The 16,514-nt window shown below is 40.9% G+C and overlaps 1 protein-coding gene across 3 annotated transcripts in view; it reads right to left on the bottom strand.

Moving 5' to 3' along the window:
* Positions 1–7,735, bottom strand: part of LOC120530043 (putative protein TPRXL) — a 37,196-nt gene extending 29,461 nt beyond the window's left edge. For 2 of the 3 annotated variants that reach the window (XM_039754201.1, XM_039754203.1), the window contains exon 1: positions 7,675–7,735. The gene's annotated coding sequence lies outside the window, so the exon portion shown is untranslated. The remainder of the gene's footprint in view (positions 1–7,674) is intronic. The other variant, XM_039754202.1, reaches the window with a different exon arrangement.
* Between the last annotated feature and the right edge of the window lie 8,779 nt (positions 7,736–16,514).

Raw genomic sequence — 16,514 nt, 5'->3', positions numbered from 1 at the left:
CATGGTGGCGCAGTGGTAGCGCTGCTGCCTCACTGTGACGAGACGTCCCAGGTCCTCCCTGCGTGGAGTTTGCATGTTCTCCCTGTGTCTGCATAGGTTTTGTCCGGGTGCTCCGGTTTCCTCCCACAGTCCAAAGAAATGCAGGTTAGGTGAACTGGCAATCCTAAATTGTCCCTAGTGTGTATGCTTAGTGTGTGTGTGTGTCCTGTGGTGGGTTGGCGCCCTGCCCGGGATTTGTTCCTGCCTTGCACCCTATGCTGGCTGGGATGGGCTCCAGCAGACCCCTGTGACCCTGTGTTAGGATATACCGGGTTGGAGAATGACTGACTGATAATATATTATAATATAATTTTGGGGCTTCTCCCCCTGCTTGCTTCGCTCGCCCACCACCAAGTTTGGTTAACCGGATATACAATTTAAAGAGATTGTTATTTTCATGCGAATTGTTACATACTCTTTCGAATTCTATGTTGCATCGCTTCTCCTTGATCATAAATACACACCTGAACGAATTGTGGTTTCTTCAAAATTGAACTTGTCATAGCTTTAATTGTTGCGGGACCACAGATTCTCATAGAGTATGGTCGATTATTGTGTAAATCTACGTTTTGAGCATTGAATGATGCAAATGCAAACAGATTATTGTCGATTTGGATATGTTCTTTTTTGCATTTTTTTTGCCTTGTTTTCTGTCCAACACTGTTGGGTCTCTTTTTGACGTGCTGCTGTTTTATCTTCGCTTAGTCGTTGACGTGCCATCTAAAAATGTATAAAATTTTTAAGAGCACATGAAGTGTGTCTGCCAAAAGCATTCAAAAAACTGAGAAGTTAGATGTCCTGTTCTTGTGGGACATCAAAGTGTCTTTTATTTTTTTATATAATATAATATAATATAATATAATATATAATGATTCTGATGTAGTTGTATGTTAACAGTAATTATTTTGATATCCGTAAAAGCTTTATTCAGATTTGCAGTCAGTTGAACTTGGACAGTATCAGTCTGTGTAAGCTTTGTATATTTCTTGTATATTTGATAGATTGCAACACTGTAAGCAGCAGATTAAAAATGCACGTAGATAGATAGATAGATAGATAGATAGATAGATAGATAGATAGATAGATAGTGTGGGGAGTGGCTGGGGGTGGTACTCATTCCAGAGTCTGGGCACTCGCTATACAGCAGGCACATAGTGATGGAGAAGGTCACTGATGTAGTTTGACACGAGGTTATTTAAGGCTTTGTAGGTCATTAGTAGGATTTTATATTCGATTCTGTAAGACACAGGGAGCCAGTGAAGATGGAGTAGGATGGGTGTGATGTGCTCACTGCTGCTGGTTCGTGTAAGGACTCTTGCAGCCGAGTTTTGAATAAGCTGGAGCTGTGATATAAGATTTGAAGGTGCATCTGCCAACAGCGAGTTACAATAATCGATACGGGATGTGATAAAAGCATGGACAAGTTTCTCAGCATTAGAAAAGGAAAGAGAGAACACGGGATATGTTACGGAGGTGAAAGTAAGAAAGTTTCTTAATGTGATTTATGTGGGCTGAATAAGAAAGGGAGGAATCAAAAATGACACCAAGATTGTTTGTAGTGGAGGCAGGTCTGATGAGATCACCGCCAAGATGGACTGGGAAGGAGCTCATTTTATTAAGTTGCATTTTAGTCCCAATTTGCAGGAGGTCAGTTTTGTTGCAATTTAATTTTAAAGAGTTCTGCTCCATCCAGGTTTTAATTTCACTAAGGCAGGTTGTGAGCTGAAAAAGCTCTGATGAAGTCCCACTTTTAACATTGAAGTAGAGTTGAGTATCATCTGCATAAAAATGATAGCCCAGTCCATAGTTACGAATAATATGGCCAAGGGTAAGCATATGAATACAGAAGAGAAGAGGGCCGAGGACAGAGCCCTAGGGAGCTCCTTGTGTGACTGGCGCCAAGCTGGATCTGCTGTTGCCAAGACTAACAAACTCTTGCCTGTCACTCAGATAGGACTTGAACCACTGGAGGTCAGTGCCAGAGATACCCAGCATGTTCTCCATTCTGGACAGTAGAATGTCATGTCTGAACCGAGTGTCAAATGCTGCACTGAGGTCTAACAGAATTAATATGCTGGTTTGTCCAGAGTCTGCTGCAATAAGCAGATCATTGGTTACCCATAGCAGAGCAGTTTCACAGCTGTGCTGCACCCTGAAACCAAATTGAAAGGGTTCCATCAAATTATTAGTGGTTAAGTAATTGGTGAGTTGGGAGGCTACAACACACTCAAGAGCTTTTAACAGGAAAGGTAAGTGGGAAATAGGCCAGAAATTGTAGGGTGGTACAGTGGTGAAGTGGTAGCGCTGCTGCCTCACAGTTAGGAGACCTGGGTTCGCTTCCTGGGTCCGCCCTGCGTGGAGTTTGCATGTTCTCCCCGTGTCTGCGTGGGTTTCCTCCGGGTGGTCCGGTTTCTGCCCAAAGACATGCAGGTTAGGTGGAATGGTGATTCTAAATTGGCCCTAGTGTGTGTTTGTGTGTGTCCTGCAGTGGGTTGGCACCCTGCCCAGGATTGGTTCCTGCCTTGTTGGCTGGGATTGGCTCCAGCAGACGCCCGTGACCCTGTGTTCGGATTCAGCGGGTTGGAAGATGGATGAATTGTCAGCATCAAGACCAGACTTTTTTAACATTGGGGTTACAGAAGCGATTTTAAAAGTGAGCGGCACAGAGCCAGTGTCAAGGGATGAGTTTACTATTGTTGTAGCAGTCGGGATTATGGCATAAAGGCAGGATTTAAGTAGTGTGCTGGGGATGGGGTCCAGTACACAAGTAGTCAGCCTCATCTTACAGAGCAGGTTATTAACAAACGCAGATGTGACTGGCGAGAAATTAGAGAAGGAACTGGATGGAGTGGGAAAACAGGGAGAGATATAAACAGATGATGTAATGATGTTAGTTGAATTATTTAGATCTTTAATTTTGTTATGGAAAAAGTGGAGGAATTCCTCACATACTTCCGTAGAACAGGTAGTTGGGCCAGATGCGGGTTGGAGTCGTTAATTAACTACAGAGAACAAAACCCGTGGGTTATTGTGGCCTCTTTCTATTATTCTGCCATAGTGGGTGTTCTTAGCAGCAGTTAGTGCTTCTCTGTAAGCTCTTTGGTGGTCAGAGAAAGCCTGGATGTGCGCGGTGAGGCCAGTCTTACGTGACATTCTCTCAAGGCGTCGGCCAGCTGTTTTCATAGATCGCAATTCTGAGTTATACCAAGGAGCTGAACGTTTAGAGGAAACCTCCTTATGTTTTAATGCTGAATGCTGAATGAAGGGCTGAGTTATAGTGGTCAACAAGACTATCTAACATTGACGGAATAGGTGCAGACAGTAAAAGATCAGAAATGGATCCAGAAAGGATAGAGGGGCAGATATTTTTAAGGTTTCTGTAAGAAATTTGTCGTTTACAGGTAAGAGGAGGGAAAGACAGTGAGACAGTGAAAAATACTGTTTTATGGTCAGAGAGTCCCAAATCAGTGCTGTAGATGTTGGCAACAGATAACCCAGAAGTGCAGATCAGATCCAGTATATGGCCACCAGAGTAGGTGGGAAAATCAACATGTTGTGTCAAGTCAAAACAGTCCAGTAAGGAAAGGAAATCATTCTTGAGGCAGATTGAAGATTTAAGTGCTGGCTTAAGTGAAAAACTAAAGAAAACGTACTAAGTAATTGCAACACAAACACTGACTTAATAAGTTCTAATGCAAAAAAGATGCCGACAAAAGAAGAGAAAAAGCGGGCTACTAGGGTGGAGACAAGAAGAGCTGCTCAGGAAGCAGCAAGCGCATCAACCTTTGAGCAAACGAATGCTAAACGTACAGAGAAAGAGGATGAGAACTAGGAATGCTCAAGTCAAGTGTATTTATTGCATGTTATCATGCAGTGCGCCATTACTGGTTATATTATATTATATTATATTATATTATATTATATTATATTATATTATATTATATTATATTATATTATATTATATATGCATCCGTCCCTTTCCATGTGATAAAGTAGTCAGTCAGTGTCCTCATCACATGTCTGTCATTGTTTGTGTGCATTTTAGATGGAGACTTGACAAGATTTAAACTTGAAATCACTTTTAACCGAGCTCAGAAACTCATTGCTGGTCTGACAGCCAACCAGTCTTGAATTTTCGTTCCCATTAGTGTCACAATGGACCACCATCCAATAAAATGCCCAAAAGATAACACTTCAGTAATCTGAAAAATGCCATTAATGAAAGTGATAAGAGGAGCGCCAACATTGTGCAGGGTTAACAGATGAAGTAAGCCAGGTATCTAACAGCTCTGTACAACAGTAGTAATAAAATAAACAGAAAAGACTGTGCAGCCTTCTCATGGATAGCTCACAACACGAAGGACTTCCAAGACTGCCTATAAAAAAGATAAAGACTGACTGGACAGTAGCAAACTGCATAAAAGACCTGCTCAGAGGACACGTTCTACTGACTGTGTTCTGTTCGTACTGATAGATGAACAAAGACATGTCAGAAAATCCACAAGGCCAGGTAATGTGCTGTAATGACTATGATTCTGGACTTCAGACTCCAAGGCTGTCAATTCAGTTCCTTACTCTGACTCTGTGTTTGACACGAGTGAGTCACTTAACTTGCCTGTCAAAAATATCTAAAAACTGTCATAGTGTATCATGATCTTGTAAGTTGCCTTGGAGAAGGATATCAGCCACATATAAACTTTTTAAATTCAAGATACATTCCATCCACTTATTCATCCTAACCTTCTTATCTATGGTAGGATTGCACGGCATCTGGAGTCCATCCGAACAAGCATTAGGCACAAGGCAGAAATGATCCCTAAATGGGACACCAGTTAAGCACAGGGTGAACACACAGACACGTGCACGCTAAGGCCAATTTGGAAATGCCACTTCACCTAACCTGCATATCTGTGAGAAGAAATGGGAGCACTCAGAGGAAACCAGCACGGACATGGTGAGAACATGCAAACTCCATGCACAACTCCTTGTTGCAAGGCAGATGTACTACAACTACACTACTGTGTCATTCTATGTTTATCAAATACAGTACAGTAATCCCTCCTCGATCGCGGGGGTTGCGTTCCAGAATCCCCCGCGATAGGTGAAGTAGAAACCATATGTTTGTATGGTTATTTTTATATATTTTAAGCCCTTATAAACTCTCCCCCACTGTTAACATTATTAGAGCCCTCTAGACATGAAATAACACCTTTAGTCAAAAGTTTAAACTGTGCTCCATGATAAGACAGAGATGACAGTTCTTTCTCACAATTAAAAGAATGCAAACATATCTTCTCTTCAAACGAGTGCCATCAGGAGCAGAGAATGTCAAGAGAAATAGAGAGAGCGTGACAGAAAAACAAACAATCAAAAAATCAATACGTGCTGTTGGGCTTTTAAGTATGAGCACCGCGATAAAGCAGCTTCAAAGAAGGGAGCAATGTGAAGGTAGTCTTTCAGCATTTTTTAGAGTATCCTCCGTATCTTCTAAACAAACAGCCTCTGTGCAAACAGCCCCTCTGCTCACACCCTCTCCGTCAGGAGCAGAGAACGTCAGAGAGAGAGCGCGAGATTAAAGCAAACAATCAAAAAATCAATACGTGCTTTTGGGCCACCGCGATAAAGCGGCATTTCTTAGAGGAGCGTCCATATCTTCTAGGCAAACAGCCCCTCTGCTCACACCCCCTCCGTCAGGCGCAGAGAAAGACCGAGAAAAGCAAACAATCCGCTCGGGGAAGCACATCGTATATCATTGAGGAGTTTTAGTTAATATGTAATACATGCTCTGATTGGGTAGCTTCTAAGCCATCTGCCAATAGCGTCCCTTGTATGAAATCAACTGGGCAAACAAACTGATGAAGCATGTACTTTAAATAAAAAGACCCATTGTCCGCAGAGATCCGCGAACCAGCGAAAAATCCGTTATATATATTTAGATATGCTTACATTTAAAATCCGCGATGGAGTGAAGCCGCGAAAGTCGAAGCGCATTATAGCGAGGGATCACTGTATATATAAATATATATATTGTACAGTATATAAATTGCCACATGTGCAGTTGGGAGACAACTTGAAGGCTTATCTAATGGTAACTCCACCCTGAGTTGAGGGTTGGCGCTGTTGCCAAATGCTTCTCTTCCTCTCACCCCTATAATTCAGATGACCGGCAGTGACGTCATTTCCATGTCACAGTTCCTTGGCCCTGCCACTTTTGGTCTGGCTTCTTCTTAAAAGACTATGTGTTGACTCCAGTCTTCTTCTTAGGTATGTACCTGGTGCTAACCTTATCTTCTTTTGTTCCCTCCACAGTGCTGAGAAGATGTCCAGTGAGGGCAAATGACTCCAACCCTGCTGAGGTGTCACTTATTAGGAGAACAGAACTCAGGATGGAACTCCTTCCTACTATGAGTTTGCGAGGCTTTATAAGCCAAGAAAGGTTCCTGAACCAATGAACCTGATATTTTGTTCTTTTGGCACCATCATGCGCACCTTTTTTTTTTTACTCATTTGTAAACTTTTAATTTTAAATTTATGTCTTCCATTCAGTCATCACAGATCACAAATCTTTCCTTTTTCTCCCAGACCTCCTCCTTCAGTCAGCGTTGTCCTCCTCCTACTGACTCCAATTCCCCAAGCGGGATGAGGTGGTCCCTTAAATGCCAGACACAGGAGTACTGTCAGTGCTAGTTGTTACATGAAGGAAGCACCTCTGGGTCAGGTGGAAGCCTTTCAAAGTAAAAACAGCCATTCCTTGTAGCTACCCCTCACTACACATGCATAAGCATAACCCAGCAGGGCTGCCCAATAGGACTCCAGTTCCCACCTTGCCCTGTATGTGTGTGCATGGGTATGCTGGTTGAAAGACACTTTCAATCTAGAGGTATCAATGGGCACATACAGTCCATTTTAAAGTCCAGTCTGGTAAAGGGAACATACTCCATCCTGACCAGGACATCAATCCAGTGTGTCTGCATCTGGTATATAATAAAACACTAAGGTCTGTGTGTCCAGTTCCTCTGACCAATCTGATTGGTCAGTTTGGCTTTTGTGAGGCAACCTGGGAGGAAATGAGAGTGTGAGACGCACAAGGAGCACGTTGAGAAAGTCACTTTAAAAGACGGAAAGTATAAAATCAGTCGAAAATAATGATAGAGTCTGACAAGGAGGCTTTATGGGAATGCTCTTGAGAAAGGGAATGCTGGTGAAGAGATGTTCACACACAGAGGAGAGGCGTTAAAGGTACATGTAAGGTAAAAGATAGCAAATATTTTTTAGTTATTTTTTAACAGGTACCATGGCCAGTGTATGTATATTCCACCTATGCAATGGGCAGCCTATAGATATAATTATACATACACTTACTAAAATAAATAAATACGTACATATATAGATATAGAGACATTTGTATAGATTTAGATATACATATAGATATACAGTAGTATATATACAGTATATATGTATATATATATATATATTATTAAAGTTCTTCAGTGCAAATATATATAGAGATTTTACATGTATATGTTTGTAGTGCAATATATTATCTAATATGTAATGTACAGTATATGCATATACAGTGAACATAATGAGACATACAACACACACACACATATATAGTTATAGCTTTCAGCTTACCTTCTTCCTTGGTCCTTGGTAACTAACCTGCTCTGTTTCCTTTATATATCTTTCTCTTTCATGCACTCAAATAATCGCAGCAATTACACAAGGACAGTAGTAGCAGAAGAATCATTAGTTAATATGTAACTGGGATGGTATTATATAACCTCAGGGGTTTCCCCTTCTTATAAACAAAACCTAATAATTAACTTGAAATAAAGTAAAACTTCAATAAAACAGAACTTTCTTTTCATCAGGATGGTTTATATACCTCCTCAAGGTACTCTGTTATTAGTGCACCTTACAGCAAAGTCCACATAACAGACTGTCAGTCTGGTTCATAATGGACCGCTTACTAAGGACACTTGCAATGGTTTTTTGTACTTCCTCACTCACAATGGGCCAATTTAGAAAGTTCACTTAAACCAGAGAACATAGAAACCACAGACACTGAAGGAATCTGCAAACTCCACATAGAGAGTTGGAGATTCTAAGGTACTGTAGATTCTTTTCATGGCATACAGTAAATACAGTGCTTATTTAGATTGTCTTTGCTTGGCCAGAACTTCTTTTACAGAACACCCCACTGGAACACTAGGCCACAAACATCACACAGAGTGTACAACGCAACCATCTTGGCCTGTTGAGGTAAAGGAGAATCCCATCAGTTCAAGGGGACTAACTTGGGCTTCTCGCTCTTCTTTGCAGCAGGTTATTTCCACTTGTGCCCTGCTACAAAAATACAACAATTTCTGTGCGGTACTTTTGTAGTCCACCGGGGGTTACACAGTGCATATTGTGTTGTACAAAAAAAAAAGGCTAATCCAAATAACCATAGGCCAGTGAGCTTCACGTGCATTACACATGAATTAATGAAAGGAACTACTAAGGAGAAGATCAAGCAGCACATGTCAATAAGAGGAGTGTTAGTGAACAGTTAGCACAGTTCAGACAAGGGAGGTCATGTTTCACTAATATGCTGGAGTTCTATGAGGAGGCAACCAAAGGATACAATCAGAGTGGTGCATGCGATATCGTTTATCTTGATTTTCTGAAGGGTTTGAAAAGGTACGACATAGAAAGGTTATTGATCAAACTAAAAGAAATGGGAATTCAGGGTACTGTGAACAAAGGAAGCACAGGAAGCAATGGCTTTTGGTGCCAGGATCTTTATCAATTATTCTGGACAATCTAGGTCAGTGGTCCTCAACCTATTCTATGCCCCGCACTCCTGGAAAATGTTTGATTTATGTTCACAACCCCTACAAAACTGATACAACATTGAAGAAGTCCAATTTATAAATTTTGAGCCACATACAGTACGGCAGGTGAACAAACTGAAAAAGAAAGCTTTTAGCTCAGTGTTAAAAATTTAAATACTGTACTGTATAAATTGAGCAATTTATCTTTATAGAGCACAGCGATCTTGTAAACGTGTCCCCCTCATGAAGCTAAGACACACAATTGACAATCCAGAGGTTAAAGTATCCCACAAAGCATCAAGCACCATGAAGAAATGACACACGATCAACAGTCGAGGGGTTTGTGGCATTGGAGACCCCCATGAAGCAACGGGTGCCCTTGTGTTGCTAAGCAAAGAAGCACAGTCAACTAGCTTTATCTCCCAATAACACATGCACTGCAGTTTAAAAACAAATGCTCAGCACAGTTAAAATTGCTGCGATACTGTCCGGACCACACTTTTGAGAGATGAACTGAAAGTAAACAGCAGGGGCTGCATCCAATTCGGTGCCCCTTGTTGACCCCCGCCCCCTCAAAATCAGGGCTTATACAGAAATCAATGCAAGGTGGGTCATTGCAAGGTCCGAATTCCACTCCCTTAACAAATGTTATTCACTTTTACAGTACACCTTTACGAATGCTCCATCTGCAGCAAGAAACTTGTGAGAATGTTCATTTCTGCAGCCCATTCACAGGTGACAACTGCACTGGCAATGCTCATATCACAGAATAGGAGCACAAACTAATAACCTACAAATGACAGCACACTGCAAGACGCTGACTGCAACCCAATAAGATTGGACAACGCATCTCACTGTTGGCGAAACATGACGCAGTCTTCCTCTTTGTCACACCCCCTAAAATGCCATCTCGCACCCCATGGGAGGTGCAGGCAACCCAGGGGTGGGAGCCTCTATCCAGCAGGAGGCGCTAGCTCCCTGGTTGGAATAAGTTCTTTTGTATTTGCAGCATGTTACATAACCCAAGACTATATGCACATGAAATTAAAAGGCTCCCTTAGTGATACGGCGGTAAGAAATCACATAGGAGAAATAACTTAGCTTTCTTTAGTGACGATTTATGTGGCATAACAGACGAGGAAGCCATGACAAAACTATTACTGAAGTGGGAGCTCGATGTATACAGTCTGCCATTTTCGTCACTGCGCTGGAAAGATTTTCAGGATCAGATGACGTTATCTTCCATTCGTCCGTCGGCTTCAAAGGTGTGCCGAGCAATGTTCCAAGGCTTTATACTCTTTCTCCATGTGCAGGCCCTTACTTAGGTAAATAATGCAATTCCAAACAAGGCAAAGAGAGGATACAATTTCATGCTGACTCTAACACAGAGAAATAGTGCACGTTGCCCATTTGCAGTTGTTCTTAGCTTGTCTTGTCTTAAAAAGCTTGCCTAGCAGTTCTAAATGATCAGCTCCTGTGTGCTAAATCTGGCTTTGTGTTAGCTGTACATGTGAGAAGAAAAGAAAAGCAGATTTAAAATATTTGCACAGAGCACGGTGACATATTAAACTTATATTCTGATTACAGAGCTCTTAACCTAGGTAATTAGGATGGGTGAGGTTGTTAGGATGAATGGCCTGTTCATGGCCAATGCCCTAATGATCCCTTTAAGGAGGTCTCTACCGCTTCCTTTTTCCATTGATGCTTACATGCGCAGTGTACAGTAGGTGATCGGCTGCATCGTATACTTTTTCAGTTATTTTAGTAATGACTACAGGTCAGTGGCACTTATGTCTCACATCATGAAGACCTTTGAGAGACTGGTCCTGGACTATATGAGTCCTCTTGTGACAGTCCACCAGGACCCACTCGAGCTTGCTATCAGACAAAGATTGGAGTGGAGGATGTAATTATTTGTCTGCTCCACAAGGCTGGACAAAGCTGGCAGCACTGTGAGGATTATGTTTTTTGATTTCTCCAGTGATCCCTGTTAAAGGGTAAACTCAGAGATAATCAGGTGGATGAGTCTATGGTGTCCTGAATAATGGGCTAGACCATAGTTTGAGGGACTCAAAGGCTGTGTGAGCAACACTGGGACACTACAAGGCACAGGCCTGTCTGCTTTACTCCTCACTCTGCACACCTCAGACTGTAAATATAACAGCAGGTCAGGGCACTGGCACAAATTCTCAGATGATTCTGCACTTATGGGGTCTGTTGATAAGGGGGATTAGATAGAGGAGAGGAGTCAGGGGGAGAACTTTGTGCTGCTTATTGACTTTCAGTAAACCAAAGAGTCTCTATGTCCGGTCACTATACTCTCATTATGAAGACCTTTGAGAGGTTGGTTCTGGACTATATGAGCCTTCTTGTGGTAGACCACCTGGACCCACTGCAGTTTGTCTATCAAAGATTGGAGTGGAGGATGCAGTTATCTGCATCTGTGTTTTGATTTCTGCAGTGATCCCAGTTAAGGGGTAAACTCAGAGATAATCAGGTGGATGAGTCTATGGTGCCCTGGATAATGGGCAAGACTGCAGTTTGAGGGACTCAAGGACTGTGTGAGCAACACTGGAACACCACAAGGAACAGGCCTGTCTGCTCTACTCTTCACTCCGTACACATCATACTATAAATATAACAGGAGGTCTGGTCACTAGCAGAAATTATCAGAAAATCCTGTACTTGTGGGGCATATTGATAAGGGGGATAAGACAGAGGAGAGGAGATAATGGGAGAACTTTGTGAATTGTCTGCACCTTAACATCATCAAAACCAAGGAACGGGTTATTGACTTTTTCCCACACCAAGGAGCTTCTATGTCCAGTCACCCGCTGCTTGAACCAAAGTGATGAACTGGTGAAACAGATACAGTGGTGTAGGTGGAACAAAACTTGACAAGGACAACCAAACAAAATGTGGTGCTTTAACCTGCAAATCTTTTTTTTTTTTTTTTTTATTAATTTTATTACAATCAATACAAAGCAATCAAGTTTTTACAAAAAAAGAATTAGTTAAGAACAGATCGATCCCCACCCTGAGAGAGAGAGCAAGCCAAACGCGTAAAATTTAAGGCTTGTAAACATACCTAAATTAATAAATTCTCTGTGCTTTATAAACTTATTTTAAAATATTACTGATTAGATCCTGCCATGTTTTGAAAAAGTCTGTACAGATCCTCTAACTGAGTATTTGATTTTTCCAATTTCAAATAATATAACACATCAGTTTCCCACTGACTTAAAAGAGGAGAGTTTGGGTTCTTCCAGTTTATCAGAATAAGTCTGCGTGCCAACAGTGTAGTGAATGCAATCACAATTTGTTTGTCCTTCTCCACTTTAAGCCCCTCTGGAAGAACCCCAAACACAGCTGTTAATGGGTTAGGAGGGATTGTGAGTCCAAGGCTGTCTGAAGGTAATTAAAATTTTTGTCCAGAATAATGTTAATTTGGTGCAGGCCCAGAACATGTGACCCAGTGAGGCTGGGGCTTGGTTGCAACGTTCGCAGGTTGGATCATGCCCTGGAAACATTTTGAGAGTTTTAGTCGAGACAGATGTGCTCGATATATAATTTTGAGTTGTATAATTGTATGCTTTGCATATGGAGCTCGAGTGAATTCTCTGCATTGCTACTTTCCACTCCTTTTCTGATATATTAATTGAGAGATCTTTTTCCCAGTGTCCTCTTGGATCTTTGAAAGGAAGGGATTGTAAAATGATTTTATATATTGTAGAGATGGAGTCTAATCCTTGAGATTGAGCAATATTTTTCCAGCGTGGATGAGGGTGCAAGATGAGGAAAATCTGGAAGGTTCTGTTTAACAAAGTTCCTGATTTGAAGATAGTGAAAGAAATGTGTAGCTGGAATGTTAAATTTGGAATGTAATTGTTCATAGGATGCAAAGACGTTGTCTATATAAAGATCTCTAAGCAAGTTAATTCCAAATTTTTCCAGATATTAAAACTGCATATGTTTGTGAAGGTTGAAAGAGGTGGTTCTCTTGCAGGGTGCCACAGATAGAAGCTTCTCCGTCTTAAAATGCTTTCTACATTGGTTCCAGATTCTAAGTGAGTGGAGCACAATTGGGTTATTAGTGTATTGCCGTTAACGTGTGTTTATTGGAGCAGAGAGCAAGGAATACAAAGAAGTACTGCAGGATTTTACTTCTATTGCGGTCCAAGCCTGTGTATGTTCTTCTATTTGTGTCCAGGTTCTTATCGCCTGTATATTTGCTGCCCAGTAATAAAACTGGAAGTTAGGTAGAGCCATGCCGCCTTCTGCCTTTTGTCTTTGTAGGGTCGCTCTTTTGATGCGTGGATGTTTTGAATTCCAAATAAATGAGGTTATTGTTGAATCTAATTGCTTAAAGAATGATTTATTAATGTATATTGGGATGTTTTGAAATAAAAAAAGGAGCTTAGGAAGAATATTCATCTTAACAGTGTTAATTCTTCCAGCTAGTGTGAGATGAAGGGTTGACCATCTATGCAAGTCTTGTTTAATTTTTTCCATGCAGACGCGAAATTTTGTTGATAAAGAGCTTTATGTTTACTTGTGATGTTTACCCCTAGGTATTTAAACTGTTCTGCAATGATAAAAGGTAGGGTGTCTAATCTAATATTATATGCTTGAGAATTCACTGGAAAGAGTACACTTTTATTCAGATTAATTCTGAGACCAGAGATCTTTTGAAATTCTGTGAGTGCTGCTAAGACTGCAGGCACAGAATTTTCTGGGTCCGATATATACAGTACCATGTCATCTGCATATAATGAGATTTTCTGTTCCAGTCCTTCTCTGCTAATCCCCTTTATCTGATCAGTATTTCGACAATGTATTGCCAGTGGTTCAATGGCAATCGCAAACAGCAGCGGTGACAAGGGGCATCGTTCTAGTTTAAAGTAGTCTGAGCAAATGTTATTGATGCAAACTGAAGCTTCTGGGTTAGTATACAGTAATTTAATCCATGCACAAATGTTGGGCCAAACCCAAACTTCTCAATATAGTAAAAGGTATTTCCATTCAATCATGTCGAATGCTTTTTCTGCATCCAATGATAATAATATTTCTGGGGTGTTTGATTTAGTTGGTGAGTATATTACATTAAACAGGCGTCGAAGATTTGAAGATAAGTGTGGCCCCTAATAAATCCAGTTTGGTCTTGTGATATTACCGAGGGAGCACTTTCTCCATCCTTCTAGCTATGATTTTAGAGAGTATTTTAACGTTATTCAGAAGTGAAATTGGTCTGTATGATGCACATTGTAATAAGTCCTTATTTTGTTTTGGAAAGACAGTGATTAGTGCTTGGCGAAAGGTTTGTGGAAGAGATTGGTTATCTCTTGCTTCTGTAAATGTTGCTAATAGGAGGGAGCTAGCTGAGCGGAGAATTTCTTGTAAAACTCTGCAGGGTAGCCGTCAGGGCCTGCTGCTTTTCCACCTTGGAGTGACTTTATAGCATCTAGTAATTCTGATAATGCCGGAGGTATATCAAGTTCCTCCACACTAAAAGCGTCTATTTGTGGTATCTGTAATGTATCCAGAAATGCATTAGATTGTATATTGTCTTCTTTAAACTCAGTAGTATATAGGGATTTATAGTAGTCTCTGAAAGTGTGCATTATATTTTTGTGTTCCATGATTTTATCTCCGTTCGTGTTAGTGATTACCGAGATTGCGTTGCGCACTTCTTCCTTGTGAATTTGTTGAGCTAAAAGCTTATTAGCTTTCTCTCCATGTTCATAGTAATGATGTCTGGATTTGTAAATTAGTTGTTCAGTTTCTTTAGTTGTCAAGAGGTTTAATTCTGAATGTAGAGCCTGCCTCCTCCTATGTAGAGTCTCGCTTGGTAGTCTGGCATGTTCTTCATCTATTTTAGTAATTTCGCTTTCGTCTTCTTAAGAGGACAGATTATCTCATATCTTTCCCACAGAAATAAATCCGAAGCGAAGAAAGTAGCAAAGATAACCTGCAAATCTTAACCATGGCAAAAGTGAGCATAGCTACAGGAGATAAGCTCCTGTGTCATCAAGGTCTCTCCCAAGTAGACAGGTGTTTCCAGATGTGCCATCCAAGCTCATGGTTAGGACCAGAAACACAGTGGTTATTCCTAAAAACTGAGTGCAGCAAATGAGAATCCATTAAAAGCTTATTTCTCTGTGAAATCAAAAGGAGTCCAGCACTGCTTTCAGCACAGAACTGGCAGAAACCACTGGGACCCTGGTAGACCTATTTACAGTCTGGAGACATGGTGGCTCTGAGGCTAAGGATCTGCACTGGTATCTGGAAGGTTGCTGGTTCAAATCCAGTTATGGCCAGAAAGGATGCTACTTCATTGGGCCTTTGAGCAAGGTCCTTGAACTGAAAATTGCTCCAAGAGTGCTGTACAATTGCTGACCCTGCACTCTGTATATCAAATAAAGCATAAATCTTAACAGAAGTGACCATATTGGAAGAGTTGTGGCAAAAAAAGCCATTGATCCAAGGTTGAAGTAAATCCAAATGAGTCATCCATGCGCAAAAATACAAGGACTGGGATGTAGAAAAATGGGTGCAGGTGCTGTGGACTGATGAGTCAAAAATTGAATATTTATGACTATAACAAATGGCAGATTGTCCACCTAAGGATTGGAGAGCGGTACATGGATGAAAGTCTGCAAGCAAGGATAAAGCAAGGTGGAGGTTCCCTGAAGGTGAAGGTGATTTAATCGATACTGATGACCCTTCACTCCTGAGAAGTACAGGTAGATTTTTATGCATCAGTCAGTACTATCAGAGAGGCGTCTGATTGATCTCTGATTGATTGGAAGAACAATGACCTCAAAACACATGGTCAAAATCATAAAAAGAGGGCCAAGGTACCCTGCAACAGGTGGTACAGCCGCCGTAGAAGGAACAAGAGGAATAATACCTGTGCTGTGTTTGTGCATTACCTGTGAAGATATTTGTTAAAATAAATTATTATTTTAAACTGGGACTTGTGTTGGTTTGTTAGAAGGTTTGGTGGCTCAGTGGCGCCCCTTACATGTCACATTATGTATCTTGTGTTTTGTGGTGATCACCCAGTAGGCAGGGCCACCTGTGCTTCACCATCAAGGGGTTGACTTCAGCCCTATAAAGGCTAAAGAATATCCACAGTCACTTGCGGTTCATTGAATGCACTTGCATTGGTGAGTTTTGTTGGATTTTTGATTGACTTTGTGCTTTTGTGGATTTCTGAATTTTCTTATCCCTTGTTCTGTACTTTTGACTACTGTTTGTATCATGTATTAGAACATTGTTTGCTACAGGATTGCTTCAGGCAACTCCTTTTGCCTTGTGTACTCTTTGAAGCTTGGATTATTACAGAGCATTTTTTTGTAATAAATATTTTTTTCATTTATAAAGATTCTACATGCCCTTTTATTATTAGCCAGGGTTTAAATGTGTGTCCCCCTTTAAAGGACATGTTGAATCATTATGTTGAGTTATTATCTAGTTCATAACAGTGTATAGGATATGCTGGATATAAATATAGATACACAGTAATGTCATTGGACTGTTAGGTGTGGCGCTCTTATGCAAAAATGCTTGGGTGTGAAGTCTTCATTGAGAGGTCTCACTGGTTTACTTGTATTTCCCAAATTGGATTCCAGAGAGTTAACAAAACTAAGATGT

The sequence above is a fragment of the Polypterus senegalus genome, chromosome 5 (genome assembly GCF_016835505.1).
Source record: "Polypterus senegalus isolate Bchr_013 chromosome 5, ASM1683550v1, whole genome shotgun sequence".
Classification (NCBI taxonomy): domain Eukaryota; kingdom Metazoa; phylum Chordata; class Cladistia; order Polypteriformes; family Polypteridae; genus Polypterus; species Polypterus senegalus.
Note: the sequence above shows the minus strand (reverse complement) of the source record. Positions and strands in the feature narration are given on the sequence as shown.